The following is a 13,647-nucleotide window of genomic DNA, read 5'->3' as shown; positions in this document are numbered from 1 at the left end:
ACCTGTGAATTTGTGATTTAAGAAAAAACACTAAGGGTATTTAATAGATGTGCAAGGCAATGATTGCCACCATCACAGTCTCTGAATTTAAGCTGGTATAAAGTAACATGCTAAGTTTGGCCTGTGAACACTTGCCTCCAGCTCAAATCATATTCTTAGCATAGTACTACTGATCTCAGTGTCTCACTGAGTGTGATTATCATCTATTTTTTTGTGTGCATGTTTATTAATTTCCAAGATTTAAATTGCGTTAATCAACTAATATTTTATTTTGAGGTGCTTTGCTATAGTCAAGAAATCAGTCAGGAAGCAATGCACCTTTTTAAGTTTTGTGGGCCACCACCTCTACAGCGGTCTTCTGTGTGTCTTTACTGATGAAGTGCATAACTGAGTTTCTCCTGAGGTATCCAGTTTCCTCAGCAGTTGTTCCACTGGCCTGACTTTGAGATTCAGTAATGAAACCTCACAGATAAAAACTGAGATGAGCTATACTTTCATAGTGAAGTAGATACTTGCTGGTTGATTAAAATCCTGAGGCACTTAGGGGCATGACACAAATCCAAACACTTCTGGCAGTGTCCACACAAAGTGAGGTAATTTAACCCTTAGTAGAGTTATCATTTATTAGTCGTGTAACTACTAATTTAACTAGTACTTCCATATGAACAAGGGACTCTAAATTTGGAATTATCATATCAGGTGTTTGGCTGCCTGTGATCTTCCTGATGTACAGCAACTTATGTAATGAAAAGTACTTTATGTTCTTTTATGTGTATCAGCTAAGGAAAGCTGTGTTATAGACTGAAGCCCTTGTGTTCTTGTAGATACAGGTGTAAATAAAAACTTAAGCTTTAAGGTCAAAGGAAAGATAATATTGGCTTTGACTGACAGTCACAGCTATAAATACAGTTGTTTTAGGAGAAATGCACATATGAAACTTTTCAGTTGTATTAAGGCTGAAAAATTACTGTGCTGTTATTACTGTAATCACTGTGCCTGCTGCTTTTTTCCCCCTATTGGTTGTTTTTGTTATATTTGAAAGTAGTCTAAATCATTCTTTCAAAAAACATGTTTGTCTTTGCTTGCTGTGTGTTTTCCTATAGTCTATGCCACAACTAAAATCTAGCAAAACTGAAGTCTGAGAGCATGTTTTGCTTTCTTAAGCCTACAGTATTCAACAAGCTACCTTTCATGTGTTGCCAAATAAGAATCTCAAAGTATATTGCCTACCTGAATTATAAATAGTATGTTTGTGTCAGCATCTTTCGTGTTGGGCAAGACTCTCCCAGGGGTATAGTTGTCTGATTGTCTGGAAGCAGAGGTAGAGATGGGATAGCATGACTTCATGTGGCATGTTATGCTTAGCCAGATCCTGAGCTGGCCAGTTATTGTTACTTTAGTTCAGTTATGTTTGTTCATATAGAATTGTCCCTTTGTGTTGTTTTCTTTCTCCATACCAGTATTTTTAAATAATTAAATTGAACAAACTTCAGGATAATTTAACTTTGGTTTTCTTCATAGAAAAGAATGTATAAATTATGTTCTTTTACTTAAATTCTCGTCTCTTTGTTTGTATTCAGGTGTTACCTCTATTTATATAATGAAATCAAGGCAAAGAATCATGGTTAAGATTGCAGAGCATTAATAGGCAGTGTATATAGCATGTTACCCCAGCTGCACGCAAAGACACAACTGAAAAGCTTCTAAAGCCCTGCCTGACTTCATCATCCAAATTGGAAGAACATTCTACTGCTTGAATGAATCAGCCAGAAACCAATAAATCCCCTCTTGCTGCGGTGTCAGCACTTCAATCAAATTGCTATTAGTTCATAGATATCTCATGCTATGCTCAATAGGCAGTTTGCAGTGGATCATTTGATCAGCTGTAGTTAGTGATGAACTGAGTTAGTGATGAGCTTTTGTCCTGTGGCAGCTCGAGGTGTGATAGCAATCTACCTTGCTAACTGACACAGTTGGCTTTTATAGGTCTCATGACACAGTAATGAAGCTGCTGTGGATCATGCTTAAGAGTCCAGTAGATGTATGGATCAAACCTCCTACATATTGAAGGATTCAGAAAATCAAACTTTCAAACTATTTGTCATTGGATATCTTCTGGGGGTTGGCAAGTCCCCTTATTCATGTAGCTCAGTGACATTTTATTTTTGTTATTCAAAGGTTGAATTAATTATTTTAATTAAAAAAAAAAGTCACTACAGTTTATCTAAAATTTTCCCTCTTGTGATAGACTTTAGTTAATGGTGCATAGAGGAGAAAGAGCAGTATCACCTATTCTGGAATGGATTCATCTTCTAAAGAACAGTGGCAATGCAGAACAGTTGCATCCAGCTCTGGTTCTGTGAAGTTGTCAAGTAAAGGTGTGTTTGAGACAGCTATAGTTGCTTATATACGATGTGTTTGAGAAATAAGTAAAAATACTTCACTTTTCTTGTAGTTTGTCTGAAACAATACTAATGCGTAAGATCCTTCCAGAAAAACAAGACAAATTTAAATTCAAGTGCCCCTGAGTCACTGAATAGTTCTATAGGTTTGGATGTCTACAGATTTGTACCAAAGAAAGCAATCCAGAAGATTTTTAATTACCTACCTCAATTTTCAATTAAATGCACATTTATAACACAGACCTGCTGTACTAAACCTTACTATGCCAGGCACAATAAATACAACTTCCATATAGTTCATTTAACCAGAATTCTGTCTAACAAAGAAACTAGAGTTGGTTGTAATTGTCACCTCTGATTTTCCACTCTTACCGTGCTTATATGCCCCAAAATATGAAGCTTTTTTATTTGAGATTAACATGTCAATGTTTTACACGATGTTTTGGTTAAAAACTATGTTCACAGTTTTTATGAAAACAGTTGTATGTCAGTGGCTGAGCTAAGAATTTCTATTTGGAGGACTGACCAAGGAAAATGCACTCTGGGTACATCTTCATGGCCTTTTAGTTGACCATATGACTCTTGGCCAGAATGATTAGAAATGATTTTGAGGAGATGGTTCTTCACAAGCTTAATGACCTGTGTCTGACTGAAATCAAGAGGGTTGTCGTTGGTCATCAACAGTTCATCAAGGTATTTGAATGAGGCCCCACAGTATTCTGAGAGGTATATCGTTTCCCTCCTTTGAAGGAAGACTGAACAGTCATGTTTAACTGGCTTATGTACTCAGATGTACAGAAAGGTTTAGTTTTGCATGTCATGGGAATAGCAAAAATGTGTGGATATTAAAACAATAGTATTGAAACTAGTAACTACAGTCACACCTAGTAATGTTCTGCTGGGGGTAGGAGGAGAATATTTGAGGAGAGGGTTTTGTTTTCTCTAGCTTTTTAATGTTCTCAGACTTTCAGCTTAAACAGCTTGGCAAAATGTTTATTATAATAAGTTCTGATTGTTGTTACTTAAACTATGGTGATACTAATCCATGAAATGTGAACATAAAACAAATAAGGGCTTAAGGAAAAACATTACTCACTTGGCTGGTTTATCAGCTTGGACAATAACAGTCAGAATAAAGATGATAAACTTTCTTCCTTTCAACAAAGAAAGGGCTAAAATAAACTCCTCTGCAAGATTTTCTTATTATTACTATTTCCAAAGAACTTTGCAATTAGTGTCACTGATACACAACAGAAGGAAAATATCTTGACTATTTATTTCCAGTATCTCAAAACTACTATTTTCTAGGACTGACTTTTTACATAGTATGTCTAATGTTTATTTTTTATTAGCTCTTACAAACTGACAGGATGACATTATTTTACTGATTTTTAAAAATAATCAGAAACTAAAATGATATGCAATTGAACAACTATATAGAAATATAATTATTTGGAGGGCTACTTTGTGTGCTTTATCTCTAATTTGTCCTGTAGTTATAAAATGAGCTGTGTATAAAATGAGTAGTGTTAATGGATAAAAATGAATCCTGTTTTCCTTCCTTTTAGCATAGACACTATAATGTTTACAACAATGTAGCTACATCCTCCAGTATTGCACTTCCCCAACAGGAAATCTGAAGTTTCCTCAGTGGACACAGGGATTTGAACAAAGAGATTTTGAAGTAATGTAAAGATATATGTGCCTGTTTTCTTTTTGTACTTTTAACCTAATGCATAATCTGAAACATATTAACATCACTAAAGATCATTGAAGGGCAACACAATAGAGAAGTTTACTCCGCCCCCTCCCAATTTCTTGTATCTGTTTCTACTGTGCAATTGCACACTGAAGACAAGAAGGGATACCAGAATTGTGTTAATCTACTTCAAAATACTTGCCTACCACACATAGTGGAAACGAGGTATGCAAAGAATGTGTATTTATAACACAAACCAAGAAGTATATACATTATGATTTTAACATTAACAGAACTAGTAATGAATATTCACATTTATCAGTCATGCTTTAATTAAAAGTACTTAGACATTGACACAAAAGGGTAAACTAGCTACTTTTGAGTTGTTAAAATTGTTTTAATGTCCAGTGGGTTACATGGGTGGTCTCATGCTAAAACTTGTATGCTAAAAGAAGTAGTAATAACAAAACCAAAGGAAATTAAGATAAAATGTCCCAAAAGAAGAACATCTCAAGACTCCATGATAGAACCTTGTGGTAACCATGAGTGGCCTTTAATCTATTTATTCTCACAAAGCTATTGTGAGGATAAATGTTTTCAAGTCTGTTTCTGTTACAGGGGGCACTAACACACATAGGAGTTGAGGTCCAGATTTCATAAATTACTTGGTTGCCAAACACGTAGTAGAGTGTAGGTCTTACATACGAGGTCAAGGTACACCATTTGGCTTGAATTCTCATGATAGGATGGAAAATGTTTTTGCTGCTTAGTTATTGGCAAAACTTGGCTCTTATAGTTCCTTCTCAGTGTAGGAGCTGAACTGAAGAGGGTAAATCCTTAAAAATGTTACTTAAATTTAGGGCCAATCCCTAATCACCAGAATCATCTCCATAGGTGTTCAAGACGAGATTGGATGGGGCCCTGGGCAGCCTGGTCTAGTGGGTGGCATCCCTGCCTATGGCAGGGGGTTGGAACTAGGTGATCTTTAAGGTCCCTTCCAACCCAAGCCATTCTGTGGTTCTATGAAATCAGAGCAAGTGGAGATACTGAGGATGGAGGCACCTTAAATCCCAGTCCTTGCTACTTGACTCATGCTCCAGCCACCTATATAACATTTATAGATGCATAACACATGATTACAAACAAGCTGTACTGCTGAACGGAGAATGTGATGGTTTGGGTTGATGTTTCCTGTCTTAGTTTCTCCCCTTGTGAAGAGGAAAACATGATCATTGTATGCACAACATTGTAAAGTTGTCTCTTCAGCCTTCTTAAGAACTTTTTCCAATCTTCTTATGGTTATGGGAAATCTGGAAAGCTGTTAAGCTCTTCTTCTCCCTGCCCTCCACCCCCCCCACCCCCAACGTACCATTGAGCAGTTGTGCTGCTTTATTTTTGCTCATGAACAACTTATTCCAATTTTTTTCCCTCTCACAGATAAAGTATGTTTCTTCTGGCAGAAGTTCAGATTTGCATGAGTCTCTGTCAATGTAGGGTGTCTCAAGCTTTCCTTAAACAATTGTTTACAGTATCTCTGGCTGTCAGCCAATTTGGAGAGCAGAACTTTTTTTTTTAAAGGAAGATAATTTTAAAAAATGCTTTAGGCATTTTCCTAAGATTATGATTTAAAGTATTATAATCTCCTGAGGTCCTTGAGAAATAGGCCAGTCTCTGATCACTCTTGAGCTGTTGCCAACTTGCCAGAAATATAGAGAGGATAGATTGTGTCTGCTTTTCTAATTAGTTTTTTTCATATAGTAACTTATATTACCCTCTTTTTAAGTGATAAAAAATTAAGCTGCTTAAAAGATATATATTTTCCAATGGGGTTTTATATCATTTCTTTGCTGAATTATTTCAAAATGATGGGGAATAGTTAAACTAAACTGGTATAAACTATAGTAGAAATTGTCTTTTCAGAAGATACCTTTAAAGGCTGATAGGAAGAAAAAAGTAGTTATAAAGCCTGAAACTCCTGCATAGAGATGCGATTTAAGTAAACCTAAATCACATACAGTCAGCAAACAGTTTTTAGTGTACTTTGACCAGTGCAGTGTAGGAGAGAGTACTTTATTTTTCCATGATTTACTTAAAAGGGTAATAATTTCAGTTGATGTACTTGGATCTTCCTGTTATATCTTCTCAAATTAATATCATCAAAGCAGCAGAAACTTTGAAATTCTTTTCTTGATTTCTATCTTAGGGATTAACATTTGGTATTATCATAATAGAAAACTGGTCTACTGGTCTCACTAGCGCTACTATCCTGTCACTGACAACGGGAACACATGTGCAGGTGAGAACAGCTATTTGCAATTTTAAGTGCCACTTTGTAACACAAAATTTTGTCACTATTTTGCAACTAGAAATGACTATGCTGATGTCTGAACTGGTGTAGCCAATGTGGTTGCTCCTTTATCTACCACACTGCAACAGCTGTGAAGCATGAATAAGCTTCAGTCCCAGTTAAAGTCAAAAGGGTGATTTTGTGCTAAAATGCATAGGGATTGCCACTGGTACATCTGGGCATTGGCAACTGCTAGTTGAGAACTGTTGATAATCAACTGAGAAACAATTTCTGCAGTGATTGTGAGAGCAAGCCCAGATGGTGGCTGGAGCCAGGTAGCTCAGAAGAAGAATTAATCTGGAAGCAGGTCGAGGAGGTCATCAACCCTCCAAGAGCATTTTTGTTCTTTGAGTCCCGGAAATGGATTTGGCATGTTGCCTACCTTGTGTATTATATTGTTTACAAACTAATGTGTGTATTTTTATTACTGTAGTATTCTTGTCATTTTGTGAGCAGGAAGCTGTGAGTAGGGGAATTTCTATTAAATTTTGACCAGTCTGTGAACATTTAGTCTACCTGACAGCCAAGCTTTTACCTAAGAAACTGTCTCTGTCTGTGGTTTCAAATATACACAGGCATTATGTCAGAGAATGTTAAATATTTCCATTTATTGATTTTAAAATATACGTATTTATAAACTTAGCATCCAACTCCATTTGATACAATGTTAAGAAACATGCACCCAAACCTACCAGCTTCAGTCTTTAATAAGCCAAACTGCTGGAAAAACAGAAATCAAAAAAAAAAAAAAAAAGTAAACAGACAAAAAGCCAATCCTACTTCTAAGAAGTACTACTTTTACGAATATTATCTTGTGCCCCTCGGATGGAAGTCCAGGAAAAGGTAGGCTTTGTATTGACTGTTAAATACTAGTGACATACCTACACACAAATAGGGAAGAAAGTTTCCAGTGACTTCATATAGAGAGATTTCTAAAATTAAGAAGTCAGTAGTGTGAACTCACCTGAAAGTACTGTGTATGTTCCAGTGTTGATGAGATCCAGCATGTAAGAGAAATGTGTTTTGGATATGTCATTCATCCATTTAAATGCTGGCAAACGCCAACAAAATGACCCAATGGAAATAATATAAATACTCCTCCAAGTGTTCCAGATGAGAGGTGTCACATTGCTTAACCCAGCAAGAGGTAAGTGAATCTGTACTAAAGAGGAGAATAGATAGATCCACATGCATATGTTTATATCACTGGATATAAATCTGCTCAGATTACTGATGAGCCTAAATGAATAAATCTGGGGATCCTATCCCATTATGTAAGGAAGAAACTACCAGCATAAATGCTAGTGGATCATATCTGAAGAAATATCACAATGAAGGCATAGGATTGAAGGGTGGGAGACTAACTGAAAACCTGCTTCCCCAACATTGAGACACAGTGACAAGAGAAAGCGAGGAAATTTCCACGGCTTTCGCTGTTATGCATTTCGCATGATTAAATCACGGAATTCACTTTCTGGGATTGTTAGTTCTAAACTGCTAAACATAAAAATAAACTAGCACCATTATAAATGTACACTCAAGAAATATTTTCTGTTATGTTTGAGCACTGTGACATAGCTTTTGTACAGACTTTACTCAATGATTATGAAGCGCATCTTTAGAGGCAATTTGAATAGAAATGATTTTACTTTCTCTAAGTGTTGGTAAAGGTAATTTTTTCCTTTTCAACATCTGCTTGATTGGAATGTGACCTCAGCCTTCCAGTACCTCACACTCTCTACTAGTGTGTTTTGGTTGCATTAGAGAAAAGCGATCGTGGGAGGTGTATTTCTCAGTGATGAGGTGTGGAGCAGTTTCTCGGAGGAGAGTGAAAGAGCAGAAGCAGCCAATTTCTCCTGACCCTGTGACCCTTCAAGTATTCACATACGCTGGCCCCAATCCCAGCCCTTTTGCAGCTGGAGTACAACAGTACACAATAGGGCTAGAGCGTCTCCTGAGAGGATTCCATAAAAGTATAAAAGGGTAGGAAAACAAAAAATGAAATTAATGTAAACTGTGTACTGGGGTATTAAATGAATAATCTGAAATGGGAAAGTTGCCAGTAATTATGTTGTTCAATCAGCTGACAGTCTTTGTAAAGAGGACAGTTCTTATTTATATGCATATTTATATCTCAGGAAATCTGAACTGGTAAAAAGGTAAGAATTTGTTTGATATAAAATGTGAATAGGCCAGTGTTCACATAAATATTGTGCCTCTGAGCTGGTAGGAACAGTTAAATTGTCATAATAAACCTACATCTCTTCTGTAGTGTTTATTCAGTAGTTTGATCAAAATATTGGTATTTTTTATTTTTCTTGTGCCTCTTCTGTTCTTATAGTGAAAGAATACTTAGATTAATGTTTCAATCTCCAGCCCAAAACTGGAGCTGATAAGAAGATACTAATACGTTTCTGTTCTACTTTCAGGGATTGTTATGATCTCCTAAACTTTTTTTCCATATTATCTGTCTCTCCAGCTCTCCAGAGAGCTTGTAGCTTCAGCAAGCAAAAAGGCTGCTACTGGCATATTCTATCACTCCACTAGTTTAGAGAGCTGGAATTTGGATAACAGTGATTCTTCTCAAAAATAAAATATGTAAGAACTTCTATTCCAAGAAAACATAGATTCATTTCCCTTCTATTCCACAATCTCCAGTAGAAAAAGAAGTTTGGGAAGTTTATCCTACAGCTTATTTATTCATTTTTAAGCTAACTATACCCAAATACTTCGGCACTTGAACATAATCATAGAATTAAAGTGGTTCCAGCTTCCCACTTGGCAGATGGAATGGAGCAATATTGAGATGCAAACAAATTCCTTAAATGTTTACAGTCCAAAAAGATTTACTGTTCCTTTCCTCTGAAAGAAAGGGCTAATTCTCATTTCTAGTTCAGCAGCTGTAATAATTATCTGCTACCTAACCTGTTCCCAACAAATAATGCTCAATGTACATATGGCTGTTTAGTATTTTTTATAGTCCCCCTATGGTTTTCTATACATGTATAAATGGCATTGTTCTTCATAGTATTTTGAGCTCCAAATGGCTGTTACTGACATGTAGCAGGATACTTAGAGTTTGATTTAACTCTATTGGTTGAAATATATTTCTGTTTTTACCAGCGTAGCAAACACAGCTCTGACTGAAATTTAGTCTATAGAGCATATTATCAATAATACCAATATTATAGATGCATACTATGAATGACCAAACACAAATTAGCAGCAATGGATGAAGCTGCATTTATTTTTGTTATTTAAAATAATTTGTGTATGTGTCATTCACTATATGGAACAGGCTAGAAAAATGCATCTTATTGAAGAACGTGAATTTGGGTTTCACGAATTCTGTAATATTTTCTTTGGAAAATGGCAATGAGCTGGATTTTAATGAAACCATTTAGTGGAACTCTGATCTAGCGTAAGATGTTTACAAGGCTACATTAAAGCTAGCTCATTCTCTTCCTTTGTTTGCCAAGTATGAGTTTAGCTATGTTGGGTGTACACATATACTGCAAGAGGGTTTGCTCTCTGTAAGTAGTGTTTTTATTTATTTATTTATGTGGAAATGTTCCTCAGTTCTAGCTGACCTTTGAACAGACCAGGAACTCTGAAGTGCCACAGTAATGTTATCTCTCACACTGTTCAGGTTATGTAATTGCTCTGGTTTTTGCCTGCTCTTGTCTACTGGAGCATTTACATAGACTTTGGAGGTTATGACATGTAGGATCCTGTTTACGCCAGATGTCTCTGGAAGTACTCACCAGAAGCTGTTGTGATGCATGGAAATGCCTTTCTCTGTTATAATTGTTATCAAAGAAGTAAAGGATTGGGATGCAACTGCAATACTTCAGGATCTATGTCAAATTACTTCAACAATGAAGTATAAGAGAAAATGCTGTAGAATGATAACTCTTTAGAGTAAACTATATGGGAGTAGTTGGTTGCTTTCTTGGAGCAACTAAGAAATTCTTACAGCAGAACCTTCAAAGAGATGAGCAGTCAGCATAGTATACAAATGCTCAGCTGTAAATCGTACTGTACCCTGAGCGTTTTGGGGAGAATCTGTGACTCTAGCTGAAACTTTGAGGAGAACTTGTACTCCAAGATTAAGAGGGATTTTTCCTCATTTTATTCCTGTTTTCTATCTGCAGGCTCTAGTGCTGGTTTGAAAAAAAGACATTCTTAATCTCTAGAAAGCTATTTCATTAGGGCACAGGTCCTGGCTAAAAATGTTCTTGTGATTATAGGCCATGGTTTCTTTGCCCTGTCACAAGAAATTGTTATTGCTTGCTTGTCAATCAGAAATAGATAATGAACATTTCTTGAAGAATCAATTTATAAAACAAAATAATGTTAAAGGTTTGTGGAGTTGACATTCTTTTCGTAAAGAACCATCTGGATTTACCTGGTTCTGTTATTGCCTTGTTTTGGAACCTACTGAAGGGCATGGATTTATGTATGTATGTGCCATTCCTTTTGTCCTACTTTGCTTTGGCCATTTCAGAATATTGAGATTCATATAGATTCAGGGAAGAGGTGGTTATGGACTAAAGATTTCATTCTCAAGAGTGATGCATGTTGTTGTGGCTCAATAATTGAGAGAACCCACTTGTTTCCAGATGGCTCCAGACTCTCCAAATTGCTATAGAATTTATACTGAATAGATTAGTGGGAGATTTAAATGGAAATAAATATATTTGAAATTGGGAAATAATTTAGAACTGATGGGTTAGTCTGTGGGGGTAGGATTGGGGGGGGGGGGGGGGGGGAAGGTGGTGTTGGCAAATGGTGAGGTCTTAACTGCACAGTATCAGCTTGACGTTAGGGGAAAGGTTTCCTAATCTAAATTTTCATGTAAAATGGGAATGTTAATGGGGTATTGTGGGGTTACTTCTGTTCTTGCAGTTTTAACATAGTATAGCTTCGTTGACTTCAATGTATTGATGTATTGCAACTTATTTTCCCACATGTAAAGTGATGGAAATTCTGTTTTTAGGCTTGGATTTTTAAAGGACTTTGAGAATACTTGACTCTGTTAAGCCTTTCTCTAACAAATTCTAGCCTGTGGATTTATTACTAGAGAACTTTTTTTTTAGCTGTCTAAAACAGCTTTACAACTGGCTAAAGTTTTTAACAATTTTTCAGTGTTTGGATTAGTGTGATTAGATCACACAATCCTTTGATTTGTTCAAATGTGTTAAAGCATTTCCACTCTGATTCTGACACTTGTTTAGAGCACTTTCAGCTGTTGGATGCAAGTAATTGTCCAGATAATGCATTAGGAATCAAAATTGATGTGCAGTCAGGGAAAAATACCTGTTCCCTGACCCAGTGTGCAGAAGTGCCAGAACAACAACAGGAAAATATTTGATGAGAGGCAGGAAATGTGCAGTATTTTGAGGGGAAAGATTGGTTAATTCAACAAATGATGAACTAGCAAATGATGTTTTTCTCACCTCACAAAATAGATGCAAGCCATCGACTGTGATATTACTCAGCAGATATCTCAATGATTTTTATCTCTTTCCCTTTCACCTGAAGTATGTTCAGATTATAAGTATTTCAAGAATCTCATAAATTCCCTAGACTGACTGAAATCAGTTTTGAGTACTTTCCGGTCAAAATTTGAACTGTTTGGGGGATAATTATTATTCAGAGGAACTACATGGTGCTGCTGCTTTTTCTTACTTGGATGATGACATCTGATCAATGTGTCTCAGAAGGTCTTTTCTGTGCATGTTTGCGAGATTTAGAAGGGCCTGTTACAACCAGGGGCAGCAAGCAATAACTTTAGCTCCTGCTTTTAGTTCTCGGGGTTGTTTGCTGTGTGTCAGCCATTTTTTCATAAATATGTCTGGGTCAAAGGAAAATAATTTGTACATAGAGACCACAGATCACAACTTATGCTGTTGTTTACATCTGTGTTTGTGAAACTGATTTCATTTTTTTGGAAAGCATTTTTTTTTTTTTTAGAAAGCAGAAATGATAGGCCTGAAGAAAGCACATGAGCAGGAAAGAGAAGAATCAAAAAAAAAAAAAAAAACACCTTGTGGGAAGATTTGTGAAAAATACCCAACAGTATTTGCCCAGCTTTAGGTTGAATCATCAGTTCAAAGGATAGACATAAACATAACGAAAAGTAAAACCTATTTGACATGTTGAATAGTTAATATCTCTTGACTATATCAATATTAAGAATTCACGGTTACAAAAGACTACTTTTTCCTCGTGTTTCAAATACAGTTTATGGGAAGATCTAGGATGATGTGGAAATACCTGCAAGCACTGGGATAGTAATGAGTAAGTTGAGATAGCAATCACAAGCCTGTGTGGAAAACCTTTTCCATGTCTTACTGGCTCAACAGCAAAAAATACTATTGAATTTCATGAACAGCAGAGTGTTTGTGAGGGATTTAAAAAAAAAATATATATATATATATATATATCACGAAGAATAAATAAATACTTAGAATAAATAATACTAGCTATATAATAATGACAGAACGTATAATAACAGAAACAAGTAATCGGAAATCTAGATTCTTCATAGTGACTGTTCAAATCCATATTTGAATTATTTTTCAACAGTTTGACCTTCAAAGTCAGTAGGAGCTGAGGTACACAGCACTTCTGGAAATCAGATCACTTGTTCTGGATTAAAATTACAATCTAGCTCTATTTTACAGAATAGCCTAACCCAGTTTTGAAAACTGACATGTATGAGGAAATAATAAGTTCTATTTAAGCTTAACTTGGTATTACATATTTGTATACGAATGCATGTAGTACAATCAAAGAATCCAGTGGAAACATGAATCCCAACCAACAATAAAGAGTAATTTCGTAGTGGTTTACAGTCGTAGTCCAAAGTTCTGCATGTGATAGCAGATACTTTCTGTCTGGTAACTGAATACTTCATGAGAAATTCCCCAGCATAATTGAGAGGGTTGTCCTAGAAAGCAGGCTTTATAAATTGAAAGACTGTTCTCCTGAAGAAAACTACAAGAAAGAATGAGATGATGGATTTTGTAGTCTTTCATTAGGAATTTTAGTTGTTTTTAGATACAACCTCAAGAAGAAAAAAATAAAGGCGATCTTTTGGATAAAGATAATGTAGTTCTAAGTAATAAATTGTTTAGGCAATAGTTTTAAGTTCTTCAATCTCCAAAAATTTCAGGTTCATTTACACTGAATAA

At 35.8% G+C, this 13,647-nt stretch overlaps 2 protein-coding genes across 6 annotated transcripts in view; both read left to right on the top strand.

Moving 5' to 3' along the window:
* The window catches only part of LOC310903941 (uncharacterized protein), a 216,787-nt gene that overhangs the window by 42,036 nt on the left and 161,104 nt on the right, over window positions 1-13,647 (top strand). The window contains exon 2 of one of the 5 annotated variants that reach the window (XM_083848041.1): window positions 6,305-6,397. The exons of the other annotated variants lie outside the window; for them this stretch is intronic. The gene's annotated coding sequence lies outside the window, so the exon portion shown is untranslated. The remainder of the gene's footprint in view (window positions 1-6,304; window positions 6,398-13,647) is intronic. 5 annotated transcript variants of the gene reach the window in all.
* LOC310903942 (uncharacterized protein) overlaps window positions 1-13,647 on the top strand; it is a 181,878-nt gene that overhangs the window by 150,885 nt on the left and 17,346 nt on the right. The window lies entirely within an intron of this gene.

This window comes from Anser anser, assembly GCF_964211835.1.
Source record: "Anser anser genome assembly, chromosome: 9".
NCBI lineage: Eukaryota > Metazoa > Chordata > Aves > Anseriformes > Anatidae > Anser > Anser anser.
This window is presented reverse-complemented; position numbering and strand designations above follow the sequence as displayed.